The sequence below is a fragment of the Bos grunniens genome, chromosome 2, assembly GCF_055505025.1.
Source record: "Bos grunniens cultivar Pamir isolate PY7600 chromosome 2, Bosgru_T2T1.0, whole genome shotgun sequence".
In the NCBI taxonomy this organism is placed as follows: domain Eukaryota; kingdom Metazoa; phylum Chordata; class Mammalia; order Artiodactyla; family Bovidae; genus Bos; species Bos grunniens.
In genome coordinates, this window is record NC_141166.1 from 127178935 (window position 1) to 127193250 (window position 14316).

A 14316-nucleotide genomic window follows, 5' to 3' on the forward strand; every position below is an offset into this window, starting at 1 on the left:
CTTAGCATTGTGTGAAAGCTCTTGACCACCTAGAGACTCTTTTCTCTAGTCACAGTGAACAACTCACGAGTCTCTAAAAATCCAGGAATACCCATTGCTCTCTTTCTTTGCACAGGGTTTTCTCTTGACCCAGAAAGCATACCCCTCCCCTGTACGCTGCCACCCTTTTCCCAGTGCTCTTTCCACTCCTCTGCCATCCCTCCACTGTAATTACTTGTCCCCATGACTGGGCTTTGTGTGTCAGATATTTCCTTCAGGGAAGACTACCATTTCATCATGTGTTAGAGTCATGGACGGTTGCAACTGAATTTTCAGTTAGGGTTTGGATCAAGCATGGAAGGAATAAGGTATTCCAGGTCAGAGGGCCTTGGGTAAAAAGGCCTACAGGTGGGAATGAGTGGTGTTTGTATAAGGCACTAGAGGCTCAGAGTAAGGGAACTCTTACATATAAGAATACGTTTATCTGGGAAACTGAATAAAAATTTATCCATTAGAATAATATTCTATATTACATTCCATATTCCAGAAGGATTAGGAACCTTTATTTAGGAATTATCTTCACTTAGGAATGAGGTCATGCTCAGTTAGCTTATGCTGAGCTTCTTGAAATTCAAGAGGAAATGGATGTGACTTTGAGAGAATATGTAAGTCTGTTAAATCAAAATACAAATGTTACTGAACATGAAACTAAAGGAGATGTAGGAGGTGGATTAAATAAACTGCTGTGCAGTTGTAAATTACATAACAATGAAAATGGTGCTATAGGTCTACTTTTATTGACGTGTTGTGACATGGAAAAAAGTATATACATTTATACAGAATAATAGAATTTTTTTTTAACCTTTTATTTTTTTTATTGAAGGATAATTGCTTTACAGAATTTTGTTGTTTTCTGTCAAACCTCAACAAGAATCAGCCATAGATACACATATATCCCCTCCCTTTTGAACCTCCCTCCCATCTCCCTCCCCATCCCACCCATCTAGGTTGATACAGAGCCCCTGTTTGAGTTTCCTGAGCCATACAGCACATTCCTGTTGGCTATCTATTTTACATATGGTAATGTAAGTTTCCATGTTACTCTTTCCATACATCTCACCCTACTTCCCCTCTCCCAATGTCCATAAGTCCATTCTCTCTGTCTGTTTCTTCATTGTTGCCCTGTAAATAAATTCTTCAGTACCATTTTTATAGATTCTATATATGTGCGTTAGAATACGATATTTATCTTTCTCTTTCTGACTTACTTCACTCTGTATAATAGATTACAGGTTCATCCACCTCATCAGAACTGACTCAGATGCATTCCTTTTTATGGTTGAGTAATATTCCATTGTGTATATGTACCACCACTTCTTTATCCATTCATCTGTTGATGGCCATCTAGGTTGCTTCCATGTTCTAGCTATTGTAAATAAAGAGTGCTGGAGTAAACAATGGAAAACATGTGTCTTTTTCCATTTTTATTTCCTCAGGGTATATGCCTAGTAGTGGGATTGCTAGGTCATATGGTGGTTTTATTCCTAGTTTTTTAAGGAATCTCCATACCGTCTTCCATAGTGGCTGTATCAATTTACATTCCCACCAACAGGGCAAGAGTGTTCCCTTTTCTCCACACCCTCTCCAGCATTTATTGTTTCTAGACTTTTTGATGATGGCCATTCTGACTAGTGTGAGGTAATATCTCATTGTAGTTTTGATTCCCATTTCTCTAATAATTCATGTGTTCCAAAGCCTTTGACTGTGTGGATCACAATAAACTGTGGAAAATTCTGAAAGAGATGGGAATACCAGACCACCTGACCTGCCTCTTGAGAAATTTGTATGCAGGTCAGGAAGCAGCAGTTAGAACTGGACATGGAACAACAGACTGGTTCCAAATAGGAAAAGGAGTATGTCAAGGCTGTATATTGTCACCCTGCTTATTTAACTTCTATGTAGAGTACATCATGAGAAACACTGGGCTGGAAGAAGGACAGGCTGGAATCAAGATTGCCGGGAGAAATATCAATAACCTCAGATATGCAGATGACACCACCCTTATGGCAGAAAGTGAAGAGGAGCTAAAAAGCCTGTTGATGAAGGTGAAAGAGGAGAGTGAAAAACTTGGCTTAAAACTCAATATTCAGAAAACGAAGATCATGGCATCTGGTCCCATCACGTCATGGGAAATAGATGGGGAAACAGTGGAAACAGTGTCAGACTTCATTTTTTGGGGCTCCAAAATCACTGCAGATGGTGACTTCAGCCATGAAATTAAAAGACTCTTACTCCTTGGAAGGAAAGTTATGACCAACCTAGATAGCATATTGAAAAGCAGAGATATTACTTTGCCAACAAAGGTCCATCTAGTCAAGGCTATGGTTTTTCCTGTGGTCATGTATGGATGTGAAAGTTGGACTGTGAAGAAAGCTGAGCGCCGAAGAATTGAGGCTTTTGAACTGTGGTGTTGGAGAAGACTCTTAAGAGTCCCTTGGACTGCAAGGAGATCCAGTCCATTCTGAAGGAGATCAGCCCTGGGATTTCTTTGGAAGGAATGATGCTAAAGCTGAAACTCCAGTACTTTGGCCACCTGATGCGAAGAGTTGACTCATTGGAAAAGACTCTGATGCTGGGAGGGATTGGGGGCAGGAGGAGAAGGGGACGACAGAGGATGAGATGGCTGGATGGCATCACTGACTCGATGGACATGAGTCTGGGTGAACTCCGGGAGTTGGTGATGGACAGGGAGGCCTGGTGTGCTGCAGTTCATGGGGTTGCAAAGAGTCGGACACGACTGAGTGACTGAACTGAACTGAACTGAATAATTCATGATGTTGAGCATCTTTTCATGTGTTTGTTAGCCATCTGTATGTCTTCTTTGGAGAAATGTCTGTTTAGGTCTTTTTCCCACTTTTTGATTGGATTGTTTGTTTTTCTGGTGTTGAGTTGTATGGGTTGCTTATATATTTTGGAAGTTACTCCTTTGTCAGTTGTTTCATTTGCTATTATTTTCTCCTATTCTGAGGGTTGTCTTTTCACCTTGCTTATAGTTTCCTTTGTTATGCAGAAGCTTTTAAGTTTAATCAGATCCCACTTGTTTACTTTTGTTTTTATTTCTGTTACTCTAGGAGGTGGGGCATAGAGAATCTTGTTTTGATTTATGTCATCAAAACAAGGCAGAGTGTTCTGCCTATGTTTTCCTCTAAGAGTTTTATAGTTTCTGGTCTTACATTTAGGTCTTTAATCCATTTTGAGTTTATCTTTGTGTATGGTGTTAGTGTTCTAATTTCACTCTTTTACCTGTAGCCATCCAGTTTTCCCAGCACCATTTATTGAAGAGGCTGTCTTTGTCTCATTGTATATTCTTGCCTCCTTTGTCAAAAATAAGGTACCCATAGGTGCATGGGTTATTCTGGGCTATTTTGTTCCATTGGTCTATATTTCTGTTTTTGTGCTGGTACCATACCGTCTTGATGACTGTAGCTTTGTAGTATAATCTGAAATCCTGAAGGTTGATTCCTCCTGCTCCATTCTTCTTTCTCAAGACTGCTTTGGCTATTTGGGGTCTTTTGTGTTTCCATATGAATTGTGAAATTTTTTGTTGTAGTTCTGTGAAAAATGCCATTGGTAATTTGGTAGGGATCACATTGAATTTGTAGATTGCATTTGGTAGTATAGTCATTTTCACAATATTGATTCTTCCTACCGAGGAACATGGAATATCTTTCCGTCTGTTTATGTCATCTTTGATTTCTTTCATCAGTGTCTTATTTTCTGTGTACAGAAAATTTGTCTCCTTAGGTAAGTTTATTCCTAGTCATTTTCACAATATTGATTCTTCCTACCCAGGAACATGGAATAGCTCTCCATCTGTTTATGTCATCTTTGATTTCTTTCATCAGTGTCTTATTTTCTGTGTACAGAAAATTTGTCTCCTTAGGTAAGTTTATTCCTAGATATTTAATTCTTTTTGTTACAGTGGTGAATGGGATTGATTCCTTAATTTCTCTTCTGATTTTTCATTGTTAGTATATAGAAATGCAAGTGATTTCTGTGTATTGATTTTGTATCCTGCAACTTTGCTAAATTCACTGATTAGCTCTAGTAATTTTCTTATATTATCTTTAGGGTTTTCTATGTATAGTATCATGTCATCTACAAACAGTGAGAGCTTTAATTCTTCTTTTCCAATCTGGATTCCTTTTCTTTCTTTTTCTTCTCTGATTGCTGAAGCTAAGACTTCCAGAATTATATTGAATAATAGTGGTGAGAGTGGACACCCTTGTCTTATTCCTGATCTTAGAGGAATGCTTTCAGTTTCTCACTGTTGAGAATAATGTTTGCTGTAGGCTCATCATATATGACGTTTACTGGGTTGAGGTAGATTCCTTCTATGCCCATTTTTTGAAGAGTTTTGATCATAAATGGGTGCTGAATTTTGTCAAAGGCTTTTTCTGCATGTATTGAGATTATCATATGGTTTTTATCTTTCAATTTGTTAATGTGGTATATCACCTTGGTTGATTTGCATATATTGAAGAATCCTTGTATCCCAGGAATAAACCCACTTGATCATGGTGTATGAGCTTTTTGATGTGTTGCTGAATTCTGTTTGCTAAAATTTTGTTGAGGATTTTTGCATGTATGTTCATCAGTGATACTGGCCTGCAGTTTTCTTTTTTTGTGTTGTCTTTGTCTGGTTTTGTTATCAGGGTGATGGTGGCCTCGTAGAATGAGTTTGGAAGTGTTCCTTCCTCTGCAGTTTTTTGAAAGAGTTTTAGAAGGATAGGCATTAGCTCTTCTCTAAATGTTTCGTAGAATACTCCTATGAAGCCATCTGGTCCTGGGCTTTTGTTTTGGGGGAGATTTTTGATCACAGCTTCAATTTCAGTGCTTGTAATTAGGTTGTTCATAATTTCTGTTTCTTCCTGGTTCAGTCATGAAAGATTGAACTTTTCTAAGAATCTGTCTATTTCTTCCAGGTTATCCATTTTATTGCCATATAGTTGTTCATAATAGTCTCTCATAATCCTTTGTATTTCTGCAGTGTCTGTTGTAACCTCTCCTTTTTCATTTCTAATTTTATTGATTTGATTCTTCTCACTTTTTTTCTTGATGAGTCTGGCTAGTGGTTTGTCAATGTTCATTTTCTCAAAGAACCAGCTTTTAGTTTTATTGATCTTTACTATTGTTTCTTTCATTTCTTTTTCATTTATTTCTGTTCAGATCTTTATGATTTTTTTCCTTCTATAAATTTTGGGTTTTTTTGTTCTTCTTTTTATAGTTGTTTTAGGTGTAAAGTTAGGTTGTCTATTTGATGTTTTTGTTTCTTGAGGTAGGGTTGTATTGCTGTAAACTGTCCACTTAGGACTGCTTTGCTGCATCCCATAGGTTTTCAGTTGTTGTGTTTTCATTGTCATTTGTTTCTAGAATTTTTTGATTTCCCGTTTAATGTCTTCAGCAACCTGTTTGTTATTTAGAAATGTGTTTTTTAATCTGCTTGTGTTTGTGTTTCTTGCAGTTTTTTTCTTGGAATTGATATTTAGTCTCATAGTGTTGTGGTCAGAGAAGATGCTTGATATGATCTCAATATTCTTAAATTTACTGAGGTTTGATTTGTGACCCAAGATGTGGTCTATCCTGGAGAATGTTCCATGTGCACTTGAGAAGGTGTACTCTTCTGCAATTGAATGGAATGTCCTGAAGATATCAATGAGATCCATCTCATCTAATGTATCATTTAAGACTTGTATTTCCTTATTAATTTTCTGTTTTGATGATCTGTCCATTGTGAGAGTAGGGTGTTAGTCTCCTACTATTATTGTGTTACTGTCAATTTCTCCTTTTATGTCTTATGTATTTGTGTCTTTTTTGTTTTATATGTTTGTCTTATGTATTGAGGTGCTCCAGTGTTGGTTGCATAGATATAACAATTATTATGTCTTCCTCTTGGATTGATCCCTTAATCATTATGTAGTGTCCTTCCTTATCTCTTGTAATCTTCTTTATTTTAAGGTCTATTTTGTCTGATATGAGGATTGCTCCTCCAGCTTTCTTTTGCTTCCCATTTGTATGGAATATATTTTTCCATCCTCTCACTTTCAGTCTATATGTGTCTTTAGGTCTGAAGTGGGTTTCTTGTAGATAGCATATATATAGGTCTTGTTTTTGTATCCATTCAGTCAGTCTGTGTCTTTTGGTTGGAACATTTAATCCATTTACATTTAAAGTAATTATTGATATATATGTTCCTATTGTCATTTTCTTAATTATTTGGGGTTGGTTTTTAGATCTTTTTTCTTGTATTTCTCGACTATATAAGTCCCTTTAACATTTGTTGTAAAGCTGGTTTTGTGGTACTGAACTCTCTTAACTTTTGCTTGTCTGAAAAGCTTTTGATTTCTCCATCAATTTTGAATGAGATCCTTGCTGGGTAGAGTGATCTTAGTTGTAGATTTTTCCCTTTCAGTACTTTAAGTATATCCTGCCATTCCCTTTTTGGCCTGCAGAGCTTCTGCTGAAAGATCAGCTGTTAAGTGTGTGCGATTTCCCTTGTGTGTTACTTGTTGCTTTTCCCTTGCTGCTTTTAATATTCTTTCTCTGTGTTTAGTCTTTGTTAGTTTGATTAGTATGTGTCTTGGCGAGTTTCTCCTTGGGTTTATCCTGTATGGGACTATTTGCGCCTCTTGGACTTGATTGACTAATTTTCTCATACCTTTTCTTTTTCTCTTCTTCTTCTGGGACCCCTGTAATTTGAATGTTTGATCTTGTCCCAGAGGTCTCTGAGACTGTCCTCAGTTCTTTTCATTTGTTTCACTTTATTCTGCTCTTCAGAAGTTATTTCCATCATTTTATCTTCCAGCTCACTGATTCATTCTTCTTCTTCAGATATTCTGCTATTGATTCCTTCTGGAGTATTTTTAATTTCAGTAATTGTGTTGTCTCTGTATGTTTATTTTTAAGTAATTCTAGGTCTTTGTTAATTGATTCTTGCATTTTATTTTCAAGGTTTTTGATCATCTTTACTATCATTATCCTGAATTCTTTTTCAGGGAGTTTGCGTATTTTCTCTTCATTTATTTGGACTTCTGTGTGTCTAGTTTATTCCTTCATTTGTGTTGTATTTCTCTACCTTTTCATTATTTTTTTAACTTATTGTGTTTGAGGTCTCCTTTTCCCAGGCTTCAAGGTTGAATTTTTCTTCGTTTTGGTTTCTGCCCTCCTAAGGTTGGTGCAGTAGGGTGAGATTTGTGCTGAGTTTTTGTTCGTTTTTCCTCTGATGGGCAAGACTGGGTGAGGTGGCAATCCTGTCTGCTGATGACTGGGTTTGTATTTTTGCTTTGTTTGTTGTTTAGATGAGGTGTCCTGCACAGGGTCCTATTGGTGGGTGGGTGGTGCTGGGTCTATATTCAAGTGGTCCTTTGTGTGAGTTCTCACTATCTGATACTCCCTAGCGTTTGTAGTTGTCTGGTAGTCTTGGAGTCATTGTTCCCACTCCAAAAGCTCAGGGCTTGATCTCTGGTCAGAAACAAAGATTCCACACGTGGTTTGTTACATCATTGAGTGAGATGAAAACAAATACCCCTAACGAGAAACCAAAGATGAACCCAGACAAATGGCAGTTCCAAAATCAGGCAAATAATAATTAAAATAATGAGATATACACATATACATATATACCCATGAGCAAATTCAAAACAGCCCAACAAAAATGAAGTACAATTGATTGCTCCGGCGAACAAAGGAAATAAGAAATTATGTTTACCAGTTAAGAACAAAACTAGCTAAAGCAGAAAGTGGAAAACAAAATTAAAGTAAGGTGCCAAGTGGGGAATAAAGCAATGAAAAAAAACTAACAATGTGTTGAGAGGAACTTAAAGAGAAGAAAGAATAGATATGCAAAGTTAAACAGAGGTAGATGAAGAAGATTTATATACATTAAAGATTAACTGAAAGGGGAAGAGAACAGTAGATAGGCAAACAAAGAAATACATGTAGAAAAAAGAAAATAGGTTTAAAAAAATGAAAATTACAAAAAAGAGAAAAGAAAAAAACTGAAGAAGAAAGAAAAAAAAAGGAAAACTCCACAGAACTGCAAAAGCCCAACGTAGAGGCAGAGGTTTATAACAATAATAAAAAGTGTGACTGAATATACACATATACATATCCACCCATAAGCAAAATTAAAACAGTCCAACAAAAATAAAGTACAATAGATAGGCCTGGCGAACAAAATGTTTATCTGCCAGGACAAAATTAACTGAAAGGCATAAATCGGATAACAAAACTAAAGCAAGGGGCCAATTGGGAAGTAAAGCAATGAAAATAAAACAAATATGTTGAGAGGAAAGGAAAGAAAGAAAAGAAAGAAAGAATAGATATGCAAAGTTAAATAGAGATATATAAAGAAGATTTATATACATTAAAGATTAAGTGCAAGGGGAAAAGAAGAGTAGGAAAAGCAAACAAGAGAATAAATTTAGAAAAAGTAATAATAGGTTTAAAAAATTAAAAATTAAAACTAAAAAAAAGGCGGGGGGGAAAGGGAGACCCCCCCAGAACTGCAAAAGCCCAATGCAAAGGCAGAGGCCTGTCACAACAATAAAAAATGTGACTGAGGAAAAAAAAAGCTCAAAAGCTTAATTTCATAGTGCCAATAAAGTTGGCAAGTACAACAGAGGGAGGGGAAAAAAGGGAAAAAAATATCCTAAACAGTCTACAGAACAAATTGAAACATAAGAATAATAAATGTTCTTCTTGAGTCACTGCTGCCAGAGTGCTTTCCCTTGCTGGCAGTCACAGTCCGCCTCACCTCCCTAGGGTGCCCTCCAACACTCTGCTGGCCTCTGGACCTACTGTGGGGGCAGCTCAGATGCTAATCTGGTCCTACTCCTGTGTGTTCTTGCCTCCAGTGTCCACAGCTATCAGAACTAGTGCATTTTCTTTTGTGGGAGCTCTCAATGACCTTTTATATATTGCGTAGACACAGAGCCTGCCTAGTTGATTGAGTGGATTTAATCTGCAGCTTGTACAGCTGGTGGGAAGGTTTTGGTTCTTTTTCCTCAGTCACACTGCCCCTGAGTTTCAATTGTGGTTTTATTTCCACCTCTGCATGTGGGTCGTACACTGGAATTTGGTCCTGAGGATGCCCTGGAAGGTCTTGGATTTGCCCCTGTAAGGGCCAGGTGTGGAGGTGGTACAGCTGCTTGGGCGTCAGGGGTTCTGGCAGCACCGGGTACTCAGGGGAGTTGGCAGCTAGGGCAGCAGGAAATATGATGCTGTAGTAGGGTATGGCAACCAGTATTGGCCAGTATGCCCCAATATTCTTGCCTGGAGAACCCCCGTTCCTGACAGAGAAGCCTGGCATGCTGCAGTCCACAGGGTCACAAAGAGTCAGACAATACCAAAGCAACCCTGTGAGCATAGATGCAAGACTTTTTTTTCCTGTGGCAGCTCTGCCCCAGTGAGAGTTGAGCAAGAAGGTGGCATAGCTGCTTGGCTTGCAGGGACCCTGGTGGTGCCAAGTGTGTAGGGACAGGGACTGCTTCCACTGAAGGAGTTATGGCCCTATCAGAGTCTTTTTCAAGCCTCTTGTAGCTGGTGATCAGAAGGCCTCTTTGGCCAGTCTTTTTCCCTTGCTCCGCCTGTTCAGGCACTTAGAGGGCTCCCTTGCCCGGGGTCCTCTGTTGTTCGGCATGTCAGGCACATAGAAGGGCCCCCCTGCCTGGGGTCCTACTCTGTAGATCCACGGGTCAGGCACTTAAAGGGGCACCCAGGGTGGGGTCCTGCGCTGTGTTTCAGTGCATCAGGCGTTTGATGGGCCAGTCTCTGTATTGTTCAGCTGCTGATGCTGTTGTGTGGGGGGAGAGAGGCTATGGTGACTTCACTCCCTACGTGTGACTCAGCAGTGTCACCTTGCTTCCATGGATGCCTGGCTTTCCTCCACAGGCATTTCCCACCACGATCTCTTCCCTCACATCCCGTCAATCCATCTCTCTGCAGTCAATGACAGCTCTTGCCCTGGGATTGCTCTGCAATCCCTAAACTCCAGCTGCCAGCCACTGCGCCTTCCAGGGGATATATGTCCTTGTCCGGGATATGTATGGCTGTGGCAAGGACTGTCTTATTTTCCTTCCATTTAGGCTGCCACAGATCAGCTGTTTCATTCTCAGCCTTAAATGTGTCTCCTCTGACTCAGACAATTGCCCTGATGTGGGGATCGGACCCCTGCTCTTTCCCCTACCCGCCGAGGGCAGGTCCAGTCCTACTAGCACTCCTGTTTCCCACCTAGTTCCTTCATCCTACTGAGTTTTGCCTGGGTCTATATGTTCTTTTCTGCTTGTCAGGTACTCCTGTCCGCTCTCAGCTGGTGTTCTGTGTGCACTTCTGTGTCTGAACGTGTATTCCTGATGTATCTGTGGAGAGAGATGTACTCCACATCCACCTACTCCTCTGCCATCTTGTTCTCTGAGTGTTTTTTAAATACTGGCTTAAAATATCTATTTTACATAAAAGAATATGCATGTATTCCTAAAACAGATGTTTAGGATAGATACCAAAATGTAAGCAGAGGCTGTTTTGTTTCTTCATGGTAGGATTGTAGTCTTCAGATTTGTCTTTGCATATGGCTTTATTTATTTCATATTTATTTTTTTCATTTGTTTTATAATACTTTTAATGGTATTATTAGAGTAAATGTGTGTGTGTATGTGTGTGTGTGTGTGTGTGTATATGTTTGTGGTCGGTCGTGTCCAATTCTTGGCGAGTCCATGGACTGTAGCCTACCAGGCTCTTCTGTCCGTGGAGTTTTCCAGGCAAGAACACTGGAGTGGGTTGCCATTTCCTCCTGTAGGGGATATTCATGACCCAGAGACTGAACCCACATCTCCTGTATTGGCATGTGGATTCCTTACCATTAGCACCACCTGGGAAGCCCAGAGTAAATATGATAAAGAGTGGAAATAAAAGATATTCTGTTGTTGGCCTACAGTACATACAATTTTACTTGCTGACTGCTGTACTTTTATTTTGCAAAATTTTAAACTTACAGAAAATTTGAAACTGTAATGTAATGAACAGTATCCCCTTCACCTAGATTCAAGTATTCTTGCAGACATTGTGGAACTTTACCCCCAGAATACTTCCTATAGCAGATAGTTCCCCATAACTAGGACCTTCCCTTTTATAACCACAGCACTGTCATCATCACAGACTAGACATGTGTCATTATTACAATACGGTATCTAATAAAGTCCTGCTGCTGCTGCTGCTAAGTCGCTTCAGTCGTGTCCGACTCTCTGTGACCCCATAGACGGCCGCCCACCAGGCTCCCCCGTCTCTGGGATTCTCTCGGCAAGAACACTGGAGTGGGTTGCCATTTCCTTCTCCAATGCATGAAAGTGAAAAGTGAAAGTGAAGTCGTTCGTTCATGTACGACCCTCAACAATTCCATGGACTGCAGCCTACCAGGCTCCTCTGTCCATGGGATTTTCCAGGCAGGAGTACTGGAGTGGGGTGCCATTGCCTTCTCCGAATAAAGTCCTATGTAACTTGAAAAATTTCTTCAGACAAAAGAGTCAGTCAAGGATCATATCTTGCATTGGGTTGCCATGTCTCATTGTTCTCTTTTAATCTTGAATCTTACTATTTTTCTTTTGTCTTTTATGACATTGACATTTTTGAGGAAGCTATACCAGATATCTTTAGGCAGGAATACTTATATTTGCAAGAATATAGTGATGTTGGGTCTGCATTTTTTTTTTAATTGAAGTTTTATTAGAGTATGAGGAACTGTATAGAGCCATAATTTGAATTAATTTGAGTTGCACCTCTCCAGTGTGGTACTTTGGTTCATGAAAGAACAAAATACAGAAATACAGAAAAATTGTGCTTCTGCTTGGATATCTTTAGGGTCTTGCTGAAAAGGCTGTTTTAAATGAAAGCAGAAGTAGAAGGCAGCAATTGTGATAATGCTGTACCTTCTGTTCAGATACATAAGTCCATAACGTCAGTTCCCTCAGGCTAAGCTTACCTGAGTTTATCAGGTGATGGTGACTGGAAGTGTATCCCTCCAGGCACCAACTGTTTCAGTTTCATACTGTATTTCTCAGTAATGTCAGGGAGGGGCGATGCCTTTATTTCCTTTGCAGAAAAGAATAGAATAGAAAGCCAGTGAGAGAACTCAGCTTGCAGTGGATTTTTTAAAAATCCTATTACATAGCTTGTAATCATACATTTATTGGCTAAAATCCTAGAAAAAACTATTAATTGAATCCAGTTCTTCCAAGGGCAAAGCCTCTTTGCAGTTGTAGGTCAGGCCATTTTTAGTGTTTTGTTTTTAGAATATATGTTGCTCAAACTGTGCTAGGCTGTACTGCAATAACAACATTTTTTTTTTCCCTTAAAACAAATACCCAGATCTTACTCACTTAAAAAAGGATAAGTTCTTGCTCATGTCATCTATTTGTATTGATCATTTGGCTGTTTTTGATGGTTTGGAAACTTGAACTATGGCTTCTTTCGTTAAGGAATTCCACACCATCTATTGTTTTCAGTTTCATAGATGAGAGAAAAAAAACATGGAGAATTTATATCCACTGTTTTTGTTTTGCCTTGTTTTTTAAAATGAAATGACAATTTGAGATTTAACATATAAGTGATACAATGAAGCATTTGTTTTTCTGTGTCTGGCTTATTTCCCGTAACATAATGCCTCCTAGATCCAACCATATTGGTGGACATGGAAGGATTTTTTTTTCTTAAGGTTGAACAATACTCCATTTTAATTATAGACTGTATTTTCTTTTTTTTTTTAGTTCATTCAACCATCGACATTTAAGTTGCTTCTATGTCTTGACTGTTGTTAATGATACTTCAGTGACAAGGGAGTACAGATTTTGCCTTAAGATAGTGGTATATTTCCTTCAGGTATATTCCTAGAGTGGAATTGCCAGATCATACAATAATAGTCCTATCTTTAATTTCTTATGTCGCCTCCATACCATTTTCCATAATGGCTGGACCAATTTACATTGCCAACCAGCAGTGTATCAGGGTTCCCTTTTCTCCACATCTGATAATAGCCTTCTTAACTGGTATGAGATGACACCTTATTGTAGTTTTGATTTGCATTTACTTGATGACTGCTGAAGTCATATCCACTCTTAACTGACTTGAGCTAGAAGGAACACATGCCACTTCTGCACTTAACTTATTGATTAAAATGAGTTGTGTGGCTTTAATCTAACTGGGAGGATGGGAAATGTAAGGGAGCACATGGACTGTTGGGGGACCTTTAGGTCACTGATGTGTCTTATTGCCAGTGAGGTCAGCATGTGAACATCAGCATCAAAGGCAAGCCAACCACTCTTGGGAAACCTTGATTTTCTTGGTAAAAGGCATATATTAGTTAGTTCATTCATCCTTCCTCCCTCCCTTTACCAATAAAAAGGTGCTTTGTGACCACTGACAAAAGTGAGTGGTGTTTAGACTATAGATAGAGGACTTTGGCGGAGAAGGCAATGGCAACTCACTCCAGTACTCTTGCCTAGAAAATCCCATGGATGGAGGAGCCTGGTAGGCTGCAGTCCATTGGGTCGCTAAGAGTCCAACATGACTGAGTGACTTCAGTTTTCACTTTCATACATTGGAGGAGGAAATGGCAACCCACTCCAGTGTTCTTGCCTGGAGAATCCCAGAGACTGTGGGGCCTGGTGGGCTGCCGTCTCTGGGGTCGCACAGATTCGGACACGACTGAAGCGACTTAGCAGCAGCAGCAGCAGCAGAGGACTTTGGAGAGTGACAATTCAAATTATTTATTTTTTTTGCAAAAACAACAAAAAAGTTAAAAGAATTGTATAGCTAATATGTCCTTCATCTTGCCTATGAAATGTCTGGCATTATTGAAATGATCATTAATTATTTATAATTCTTCAGTTGATCTTAAAAGTCCTCAAAATGGAATTGAATAACCATAAGCACTATCTTAGAAGGTTGAGATTTAGAGAATAGATTTAATCAAACCTCCTGATGATATTTACATATTGGCTGGCATTCTTAAAGCTGACACTGGTCTGATATATCTCTCCAGTATAGTTATTGAAATATCTGTTTATAAGGAATGATTATTATAAGTAGATTTTAAGAGGAACAGACTAGTCTTTAAGAATAGTCTCTCCTAATAGTTTATGGATTTATTTCTGTAATTTCTTTTTCATTGAGCCGATCAAGAACTTTCTTGTAGAAAATATTTTTATCTTTTTCTTTTAAAATCTATAGTGCTTTACGAGTACTTGGTATACTGGAAATAATTTTTTCAATAATGTAGGCTGAAAA

At 38.7% G+C, this 14316-nt stretch overlaps 1 protein-coding gene across 2 annotated transcripts in view; it reads left to right on the forward strand.

Moving 5' to 3' along the window:
- Positions 1-14316, forward strand: part of ITGAV (integrin subunit alpha V) — a 109483-nt gene that overhangs the window by 35734 nt on the left and 59433 nt on the right. The window lies entirely within an intron of this gene.